The 6,231-nt window shown below is 48.9% G+C and overlaps 1 long non-coding RNA gene across 1 annotated transcript; it reads left to right on the top strand.

Annotated features, from left to right (window-relative positions):
* The first annotated feature begins 183 nt into the window (after window positions 1-183).
* On the top strand, window positions 184-3,803 carry LOC135566040 (uncharacterized). Its single transcript, XR_010461923.1, has 3 exons — window positions 184-1,189; window positions 3,120-3,323; window positions 3,612-3,803. It is a non-coding gene; the product is annotated as an uncharacterized LOC135566040 (long non-coding RNA).
* The last annotated feature ends 2,428 nt before the right edge of the window (window positions 3,804-6,231 follow it).

The raw sequence follows: 6,231 nt of genomic DNA, 5'->3' as shown, positions 1-6,231 counted from the left end.
ACGAGAGAACAGGCCATTATTCAACAGACAGGAGAAGACCACAGAGAGAACAGGCCATTATTCAACAGACGAGTAGAAGACCACGAGAGAACAGGCCATTATTCAACAGACAGTAGAAGACACGAGAGAACAGGCCATTATTCAACAGACAGTAGAAGATCACTGAGAGAACAGGCCATTATCCAACAGACAGTGAGAAGACACGAGAGAACAGGCCATTATTCAACAGACAGATGAGAAGACACGAGAGAACAGGCCATTATTCAACAGACAGGAGAAGACACGAGAGAACAGGCCATTATTCAACAGAGAAGACACGAGAGAACAGGCCATTATTCAACAGACAGGAGAAGACACGAGAGAACAGGCCATTATCCAACAGACAGTAGAAGACACGAGAGAACAGGCCATTATTCAACAGACAGTAGAAGACACGAGAGAACAGGCCATTATTCAACAGACAGTAGAAGACACGAGAGAACAGGCCATTATCCAACAGACAGTAGAAGACACGAGAGAACAGGCCATTATTCAACAGACAGTAGAAGACACGAGAGAACAGGCCATTATCCAACAGACAGTAGAAGACACGAGAGAACAGGCCATTATCCAACAGACAGTAGAAGACACGAGAGAACAGGCCATTATTCAACAGACAGTAGAAGACACGAGAGAACAGGCCATTATCCAACAGACAGTAGAAGACACGAGAGAACAGGCCATTATTCAACAGACAGTAGAAGACACGAGAGAACAGGCCATTATTCAACAGACAGATGAGAAGACACGAGAGAACAGGCCATTATCCAACAGACAGATGAGAAGACACGAGAGAACAGGCCATTAAGCAAAACCACGAAGGCTATAAAAAAAATAGGTGTTCAGTGAGTCACTGGGTTTTGGTGCAGAAATAACCGTCTCAGGCGGAGATGATGTGAGAGTCCCGCTGGTCCACGACACTGGAGAGGGTATCAGAACAGCTGTGTGTGAATCAGAGCACATGTGCACACACACACACACACACACACAAAGTACATGCACACACTACGACTGAAACAGCATGCTAATTACTGAGGCAGATTTGACATGTCACCTTTGTTGCTGGTTTAGTTGTTATTTTGCTGAGGATTTAACACTGACTAGAATGTTCTCTCTCTTCACAGTGAGCACAGCTCCAGCACCCAAACCAGTGAGTCTATCAGTCTGTGTGTTATTTCTGAAAGCATGTTATTTTGTGTGTGTGGTGGCTGCTACCAGCTGTATCTACCAGATAATGTGTTGGAGTGGGTGGTTCTGTTCACACTGGGCAATGGTTTTACAAATGGTACAGTAGTCCAAACCTTACACCTTCTTTTTTTATTTTAATCTCCCTCTCCTTACCCCCTCCTCATCTCATCCCTCTCTCCCTTATCCATTCTCTCATGATCCATTCTCTCATTATCCATATCCTCTCCTTACCCCCTCATCTCATCCCTCTCTCCCTTATCCATTCTCTCATTATCCATATCCTCTCCTTACCCCCTCATCTCATCCCTCTCTCCCTTATCCATTCTCTCATTATCCATTCTCTCATTATCCATATCCTCTCCTTACCCCCTCATCTCATCCCTCTCTCCCTTATCCATTCTCTCATTATCCATTCTCTCATTATCCATATCCTCTCCTTACCCCCTCATCTCATCCCTCTCCCCCTTATCCGTCTCCTCTCCTTATCCGTATCCTCTCCCCCTTATCCATCCCCTCTCTCCCCCCCTTTTCTCATCACCCCTCTCCTTAACTCTCCTCGTCCCTCTCCTCGTCATCCCTCTCGTCATCCCTCTCTTCCTCGTCATCCCTCTCCTCGTCCCTCTTCTCCTCGTCGCCCCTCTTCTCCTCGACGTCCCTCTCCTCTCATCCTTGCCCCTCTCCTCTCATCCTTGCCCCTCTCCTCTCGTCGTCTCTCTCCTCTCGTCGTCCTTCTCCTCTCGTCATCCCTCTCCTCGTCCCTCTTCTCCTCGTCGCCCCTCTTCTCCTCGACGTCCCTCTCATCCTTGCCCCTCTCCTCTCGTCGTCTCTCTCCTCTCATCCTTGCCCCTCTCGTCTCTCTCCTCTCATCGTCCTTCTCCTCTCGTCGTCCTTCTCCTCTCGTCTCTCTCCTCTCATCGTCCTTCTCCTCTCGTCGTCTCTCTCCTCTCATCCTTGCCCCTCTCGTCTCTCTCCTCTCATCGTCCTTCTCCTCTCGTCGTCCTTCTCTCTCTCGTCTCTCTCCTCTCATCGTCCTTCTCCTCTCGTCGTCCCTCTCCTCTCGTCTCTCTCCTCTCATCGTCCTTCTCCTCTCGTCGTCCCTCCTCTCGTCTGTCTTCTCCTCTACATCGTCCTTCTCCTCTCGTCGTCTCTCTCCTCTCATCCTTGCCCCTCTCCTCTCGTCTCTCTCCTCTCATCGTCCTTCTCCTCTCGTCGTCCTTCTCCTCTCGTCTCTCTCCTCTCATCGTCCTTCTCCTCTCGTTGTCCTTCTCCTCTCGCCAACTCTCTCCTCTCATCCTTGCCCCTCTCCTCTCGTCTCTCTCCTCTCATCGTCCTTCTCCTCTCATCGTCCTTCTCCTCTCGTCGTCCTTCTCCTCTCGTCCTTCTCCTCTCGTCGTCTCTCTCCTCTCATCCTTGCCCCTCTCCTCTCGTCTCTCTCCTCTCATCGTCCTTCTCCTCTCGTCGTCCTTCTCCTCTCGTCGTCTCTCTCCTCTCATCCTTGCCCCTCTCGTCTCTCTCCTCTCATCGTCCTTCTCCTCTCGTCGTCTCTCTCCTTTCATCCTTGCCCCTCTCGTCTCTCTCCTCTCGTCGTCTCTCTCCTCTCATCCTTGCCCCTCTCCTCTCGTCTCTCTCCTCTCGTCGTCTCTCTCCTCTCGTCGTCTCTCTCCTCTCGTCGTCTCTCCTCTCGTCGTCTCTCTCCTCTCATCCTTGCCCCTCTCCTCTCGTCTCTCTCCTCTCATCGTCCTTCTCCTCTCGTCGTCCTTCTCGTCTCTCTCCTCTCATCCTTGCCCCTCTCCTCTCGTCTCTCTCCTCTCATCGTCCTTCTCCTCTCGTCGTCCTTCTCGTCTCTCTCCTCTCATCGTCCTTCTCTCGTCGTCTCTCTCCTCGCCCCTCAGACGGTGAAGATGTCTAAGAACAAGAAGAAGAAGATGAAGAAGAAACAGAAGAAGCAGGCAGAGATGTTAGAGAAGAGGATTCAGGAGATGGAGGGAGCGCCGGAAGGAGTAGAGGAAGAGGAGGAGGGGGAGGAAGAGACCACTGCAGACACTTCCGCTCCTCGTCTGACACGCTACAGGACACGGCTAATGATTTCACAGCAGGTAAACCCACCCGGGGACTGTGCTTCACCTTTAATCTAGATCAGAACGTTTCCCTTTTTAAAGGAACTGAAAGGCATATGTTTATTTTAACCATATATCATGGGACCAGAGTTGGTGACCTGGAGCGTGTACATTAGGACACGCTACAGCAAAACAGTTCTGCCAGTTCTTGCATAAGTTGACGTAGTCCCTTCCCTGTTTCAGGCCGTTTTCTTCCGTTTGACGATCACTGCAGTGTATCGATTGCTATTCGTGTGACTGACTGACTGATTTGTTGCATTGACCCAGGTCCAGATAAACCGGAAGAGAAGCAGGAGGAGGAGGAGAGCAGGATGGAGAAGCAGGAGGAGGAGGAGAGCAGGATGGAGGTGACCTGCAACGGCCACGCAGAGGAAGACACTGCAAGCCAGGAGGTACAAAGGACTGAGGAAGAAGAGGAGAAAGACGAAGAGGACCAACAGAAAGCCAACAAACTCAACGCCAGCATCGGACGGCCTGGACCTGGGAGCCGTCAATGCAAATCACCCAGAGTAATAACGGTAAAGGTCCTGGCAGACCTACACGATCCTGCCAGACGGAACAAGAGAGAGAGCAGGGGGAAGGAGAGCCAGATGTGGAGTAAACGCATCAGAGATGGAGACTGAGTGGATGCCTGAATAGAGGATGAAGAGGGAGGAGGAGGAAGAGAGAACGCAAGTGGTGAAGTACCGTGCTGCACGCATCAGAGGTCTAGCTACCCAGAACATTCAGATGGAATAGAGGTGTCGTAGATCACACTGCCTCTAACATGTAGATTAAAATGATCGTCAGATTCACTCCACGCGGTTCTTCTGCAACATTCTGAATGTTTCATCTTACCAAATTACACTCCAGCTGGATAGTGGTATCTGTGGTGGCATTCGTGGTATCTGTAGTACCTCGTAGGTATCTGTGGTGGTATCTGTGGTGGTATCTGTGGGTATCTGTAGTGGTATCTGTGGTGGTATCTGTGGTGGCATCCAGGCGTGGTTAACTAGCTAGCCATTTCATTACATTGGTTACACCAGCCATTAAGCTGATAGGCTTGAAGTCATAAACAGCGCTGTGCTTGCGAAGAGCTGCTGGCAAAACGCACCAAAGTGCTGTTTTGAATGAATGATTACGTGGCCTGTTGCTGCTCAGTCAGACTGCTTCTATCAAATCATAGACTTAATTATAACATAAATAACACGCAGAAATACGAGCCTTTGGTCATTAATAGATCGAACTGAAACTATCATTTCAAAACAAAACGTTTATTATTTCAGGGAAATAATGGAACCGTTTGTATCTTTATCTAACTGGTGGCATCCAGAAGTCAAAATATTCCTGTTACATTGCACAACCTTCAATGTATGTCATAATTATGTAAAATTCTGTAAATTAGTTCGCGAATGAGTTTTCTGTGCGTTTCTGCTGTTGCATATACCCTGACTCTGCTGCGGCAATGAACGCAAGAGAAATGACACAATTTCACCTGTTAATATTGCCTGCTAAAACTGATTAGTAGTTGTAACTGGTGATTATGATTGATTGTTTTTATAAGATACGTTTAATGCTAGCTAGCAATTTACCCTGGCTTCTACTGTATCGATAACAGGCAGGCTACTCGTGGAGTGTAATGGTTAGAGCGTTGGACTAGTTAACTGTACTGTTGCAAGATTGAAACCCCTGAGCTGACAAGGTGAAAATTGTCGTTCTGCCTGAACAAGGTAGTTAACTCACTGTTCCTAGGCAGTCATTGAAAATAAGAATGTGTTCTTAACTGACTTGCCTAGTTAAATAAAAGGTATAAAATATATATATATTTTCTTTTAAATAACCGAAATTACGCCAAAATACAGATTTTCACTGTTATGAAACTTGTAATCGGCACTCAATTAATCGCTGCCCTCTAGTGGTATCTAGTGGTGTCTGTAGTGTTGTCTGTGGCGCCGGTGGCATCTGTAGCGGTGTCCGTAGTGGCATCCGTAGTTGTCCGTAGACGTGGCATCTGTAGTGGTATCTGTAGTGGCATCTGTAGTGAGACCAGAGTGTTGTCTGTAGGCCGGTGGCATCCGGGCGCTCGTCCGTAGCATCCGGTAGTGCCGTCCGTAGGCCGGTGGTATCCGTGCGCGTTTGTCCGTAGTAAGTATCCGCAGCGCTCGTCTCGCAGCGGCATCCGTAGCGCTGTCCGCAGCGTATCCGTAGTGTTGTCTGTAGTGTTGTCTGTAGTGGTATCTGTAGTTGTCTGTAGGCGTGATGGTGTCTGTACTGTTGTCTGTAGGCGCGGTGGTATCTGTAGTGGTATCTGTAGTGTTGTCTGTAGTGGTATCTGAGTGGTATCTGTAGTGTTGTCTGTAGGCGCGGTGGTATCTGTGGTGTTGTCTGTAGTGAGTATCTGTAGTGTTGTCTGTAGTGGTATCTGTAGTGTTGTCTGTAGTGGTATCTGTAGTGTTGTCTGTAGTGGTATCTGTAGTGTTGTCTGTAGTGGTATCTGTAGTGTTGTCTGTAGGCGTGATGGTGTCTGTACTGTTGTCTGTAGGCGCGGTGGTATCTGTAGTGATATCTGTAGTGGTATCTGTAGTGTTGTCTGTAGGCGCGGTGGTATCTGTAGTGGTATCTGTAGTGTTGTCTGTAGGCGTGGTGGTATCTGTAGTGTTGTCTGTAGGCGCGGTGGTATCTGTAGTGTTGTCTGTAGGCGCGGTGGTATCTGTGGGCGCGGTGGTATCTGTAGTGTTGTCTGTAGGCGCGGTGGTATCTGTAGTGTTGTCTGTGCAGTGGTATCTGTAGTGTTGTCTGTAGGCGCGAGTGGTATCTGTGGGCGCGGTGGTATCTGGAGTGTTGTCTGTAGAAGTGGCGCGGTGGTATCTGTAGTGTTGTCTGTGGGCGCGGTGGTATCTGTAGTGTT

The sequence above is a fragment of the Oncorhynchus nerka genome, unplaced genomic scaffold, assembly GCF_034236695.1.
Source record: "Oncorhynchus nerka isolate Pitt River unplaced genomic scaffold, Oner_Uvic_2.0 unplaced_scaffold_7874, whole genome shotgun sequence".
NCBI classification, from domain to species: domain Eukaryota; kingdom Metazoa; phylum Chordata; class Actinopteri; order Salmoniformes; family Salmonidae; genus Oncorhynchus; species Oncorhynchus nerka.
Note: the sequence above shows the minus strand (reverse complement) of the source record. Positions and strands in the feature narration are given on the sequence as shown.